Genomic DNA, 5,053 nt, shown 5'->3' on the forward strand with positions numbered 1-5,053 from the left:
GGGCCCGCGCGCTCCCGTGCCGCCCTGCCTGCTGCAACCATTCTCGCGAGACTCCCACTCCGCAAGGCTGTTCCACGAGCGCTCGCGAGAAGCAAGGCACCAGCGCCTCCTCCGCACCTTGCAGGAGCTGTCCGTGGTGCTAGATATTCGGCCGTGCCTCGTTCAGGTGCTAGGTGGGCACCTTGGGGACAAGAGTACAGTGAGTGCATAGAAAGGAGAAACATACAGTAGTGCTAGCAACTAGTGCCTTAACTTCCAAATCTGCAAAGTGGGAAGAATAACCCCCATACCAATCGCAGGGACCTGTGGGATGTACCGGGAAAGAGTAAGAGACAGCTTGATGAGGGGCTGGAGAAATGGCTCAGTGGTTAAGTGTATTTGTTGTGCTCTTACAAAGGGTTGGGGTTTGATTCCTAGCACCCATATGGTAGTACCATAACCCCAGTTCCAGGGGATCCAACAGGCATGCACATGGTGCACATACGTGGATGCAGGCAAACCATTTATACATATAAAATAAAAATAAGTAAATCCTTTTTTTGTAAAGAAATAGATAGCTTGATAAAATGAAATAAGAAATAGACATAGAGCCAGGCATGGTGGTGCACGTCTTTAATCGCTGCACTTGAGAGCCAGAACCAGGCCTGTCTCTGTGAGTTCAAAGGCAGCTAATCTTCATAAGTTCCAGGACAGTTGGAGCTACATAGTGAGATCTCAGAGAGAGAGAGAGAGAGAGACAGAGAGAGCGCAGGTGTGTGGGTTGATTCACATCAATATTCCTAGCCCTTCCAAGACACAGGCAATGGGGTCAGTGCAAGTTCAAAGCCAGTTTATCTACACAGCAAGTGGGCAAGTACCGGACTACCAGGATACACATGAGCTACTGTCTCAAAAAGGAAGGGAAATAAGGAATAGAAGAATAAGGAATAGCTCTGAAAAAAAGACAAGAAAAAAAGAAGGAAAGAGATAATAATGTACAAATGTTAACAGCAAGAATGAGAAGGGACTAAGGTAAATGCTTACAAGTGCAGAAATAGTGTAGCTCCGAGACTCCTTGGAGACATGGGGCTGGGGTAGGAAGACAAGCTGCCATTGTGAGTGGTGTTTACATAGTAAAACCCTGTGGGTCCTCCACAGCCAAGGCCATCCCCTGCCCTGCCAACCAATGGCTTCGATCCCTCACCCACACCACCCTGGGCCTGGAAGAGGGCTTCAGTGGGTGGGATACACTGCAGGGATTCTTTCCCCAGACTAAGGGCCCATTGTGTGGCTCTAGCCTGCCGGCACTGGGGCCTCACTCCCACAGCTGGCATGGGAAGGGAGGGAGAGGAGAAGAGCAGACAAGAACAAGTGCAGAAGAGACCAGAATGAGGCTGAGCTGGCTGAGCAGGAAGCACCAGAAGCCACCAGACCAGCCAGAAGGAAGAGTCCCAGCCTTCACACAGAGACCGGATTCTCTTTTATTTTCAGTTTCTTTTTATTTTTTCATGATTAATTTATGTATAAAAATTATATATAATTTTTCATTGTTATATTTTGTGCGGGGTGTTTTGCCTGCATATGTGTCTGTACACCATATAACCTGCAGTGCCTGTGGAAGTTGGAAGAGCACATGGGACAATCGTCCAGGGACTGGAGACGGTTGTGTTCTGCCATCAATAGGGTGATGGGCATTAGACCCTGGTTCCTCTGGAAAAGTAGCCAGTGCTCTCAACCACGGAGCCATCTCTCCAGCCCCTGGACTTCCAGTTTCAAATGATTGAATATGTTAGGCAGGTAGTGAGCAAAAGTAAAAGAACAAACAGCAAGTAGCAGATGCGGAGTAAACATCAGGACATCAGGGTGACAACCTCTAGCAGAGGCCTGGGGTGGGGTCAGGGGACAGCCATGCTGTAGTTTCCCCCACTGATAATATCTTCGTCAAAGAGGTCCTGGCTTCCTGTTCACACTGGAGGCAGATTTACACCACGGGACAAACGGGGGTAACATCTGGGGAAAGTGTATCTTCCAGATGTGCTCAAGAGCACAATGTTTTTACTCGGGTTATTTTGCTCTACTCTCTGCCAGTCACAGAAGCAAGGCGTCAGCCTGCCCCCCAGACAAAGGGCTTTGGTGGACACTTTATATAAGAATGCTTGGGTCACCGGGCAGTGGTGGCACACGCCTTTAATCCCAGCACTTGGCAGCCAGAGGCAGGTGGATTTCTGAGTTCAAGGCCAGCCTGGTCTACAAAGTGAGTTTCAGGACAGCTTGGGGTACACAGAGAAACCCTGTCTCAAAAAACTACAAAAAAAAAAGAAGAAGAAGAAGAATGCTTGGGTCAAGATTGCAAGGGGGAATCCCCCTGCATCCAGTTTCTCAATAAAGGTTAACAGCACACGACAATCGATCAGTATGTTTTGTATTACATCACTACTGACAATCCCTGAAATAAACCAAGTTTATGCTGGTTTACAAAACTATGGGGAGAACCGATGAATTTATGAGGCCTGAAAGAGACAGCTTGGACAAAAGGGGACCTGGGGGCTGGTGAGATGGTTCAGTGGGTAAGAGCACCGACTGCTCTTCCAAAGGTACTGAGTTCAAATCCCAGCAACCACATGGTGGCTCACAACCACCCATAATGAGATCTGATACCCTCTTCTGGTGCGTTTGAAAACAGCTACAATGAACTTATACTAATAAATAAATCTTTGAAAAAAAAAAAAGCTGGGCGTGGTGGTGCACACCTTTAATCCCAGCACTCGGGAGGCGGAGACAGGCGGATTTCTGAGTTTGAGGCCAGCCTGGTCTACAGAGTGAGTTCCAGGACAGCCAGGGCTATACAGAGAAACCCTGTCTCAAAAAAAAAAGGGGGGGGGGGGAGGGGGCCTGGGATGATAACGCTTCCTCAGGGTGAATATCTGGATTCCACATGGAACTGTTAAGAGATAACTTGTGGCTCATATGGGCCGTTTAGAGAAGATGTTGGTGTTCTCATATAATAATTGTGCTATTCATAAATAATTTTCCCCTGATCACTCAATTGAGGTTCTTAATCGATTTTTAAAAAATGAGATAGGGGACTGGAGAGATGTCTCAGTGATTAAGAGCACTGACTGCTCTCCCAGAGGTCCTGAGTTCAATTCCCAGCACCCACATGGTAGCTTACAACCATCTGTAATGGGATCTGGTGTGTAACCTCTTCTGGTGTGTCTGAAGAGACCTTGTGGCACTTTCGTGAATGGAGGGGAATAATTGTGTCATAGTGACCATCATTTAAACAAATGCTTGTTTAACCAGCATTTGTGGATCACCCACTTACAAGAAGAAGCAACATAGAAGGTGGGCAGAAGAGGTAAACTGCCCCCTCCTGGAGGGTAAATGTCAGTCAGATGTTTGTCCCCTGTGGCCTACAGTTATGGGAAATAGCAGTAAAAATCACAGGATCCAAGCTTCAGTGGTTTGTGAAGAGAAAATGAAATAACACACTGTCTTAGTTTCTTTGCTTGTTGCTGTGATAAAATACTCATTCACAAACAAGAGAGATGAAACAGACAGAATAAACAAAAGCAAAAAACAAAAACATTACAGAGACAAAATTTGGAGCTGTGACGAAAGGATGGACCATCTAGTGATTGCCATATGCAGGGATCCATCCCATAATCAGCTTCCAAACGCTGACACCATTGCATACACTAGCAAGATTTTGCTGAAAGGACCCAGATATAGCTGTCTCTTGTGAGACTATGCCGGGGCCTAGCAAACACAGAAGTGGATGATCACAGTCAGGTATTGGATGGATCACACGGCCCCCAATGGAGGAGCTAGAGAAATTACCCAAGGAGCTAAAGGGAACTGCAACCCTATAGGTGGAACAACAATATGAACTAACCAGTACCCCGGAGCTCTTGTCTCTAGCTGCATATGTATCAAAAGATGGCCTAGTCGGCCATCACTGCAAAGAGAGGCCCATTGGACTTGCAAATTTTATATGCCCCAGTACAGGGGAACCCCAGGGCCAAAAAGGGGGAGTGGGTGGGTAGGGGATTGGGGGGGGTGGGTATGGGGGACTTTGGGATAGCATTGAAAATATAAACGAGGAAAATACTTAATAAAAAATAAATTAAAAAAAAACAAAAACAAAAACAGAAACAAACAAACAAAAAAACTTGCCATCAAGCCTGAGGACCTGGATTCAATCCCCAGAAACCACAGTTGGAAGGAGAGAACTGCTTTCCAAAAGTTGTCCTCTGACCTCCACGTGTGATTTGTTCCACATGGACACTTGCACATGCATGTGCACAAACACACAGAGAGAGACAGAGACAGAGACAGAGAGGCAGGAAGACAGAGAGACAGAGACAGAGAGGTGGCTCAGTGGCTAAAGGCATTAACTGCTCTTCCAGAGGACCAAGGTTCAATACCATATGAAGAGCAGATGAAATCCTGAATGAATATGTATTATTGTTATGAGCACAGCCATATCAAAGACCCCAATGTCTCAGATATATAGAAATAGCAAAGCCTCTCCCTGATACAACTAAAGGGGTTCAGGAACTTTTAACCTTTAGCTATAGCCAGGATTGCACAAAGTATCAACTGCAGCATCCTCATCTAGACATTGACCACAGCTTCCTCCTCCAGATGAGGCTGCTCCTCTACAGAGATCTCCTGGAACTCATGGAAATTAGCTAACCAGCCTTCTCCTCACTTGCTGCATATAACAAATGTGCTGACTATCCAGGCTGTGGTTGGTGCGTCTCCATCAGAGTGCACAGCCTATCCAATCCCAGCTTTTCTGTATGTGTACCTGTCATTTCTCCATTCCCCAAAGACCTGGTTAGGTCAGTCCCTAAGCTGTGCAGGTCATGACATATGTAAATAAAAATAAACATTTTTTTAAAGGAAGGTAATTCCCTACAGGCATGCTAAGAGGACCATTTCCTGGGTAATTCTCTTTTCTATCAAGCTGACAATTAACACTAATGATACACACATTTAGACATACGTTACATATGAGACAGTATCTGGTGCATAATAAACAGTCAATGAATATTTAGTTCCTACTGTG

This window comes from Mus caroli, unplaced genomic scaffold, assembly GCF_978045245.1.
Source record: "Mus caroli unplaced genomic scaffold, Mus_caroli_1 scaffold_11, whole genome shotgun sequence".
NCBI lineage: Eukaryota > Metazoa > Chordata > Mammalia > Rodentia > Muridae > Mus > Mus caroli.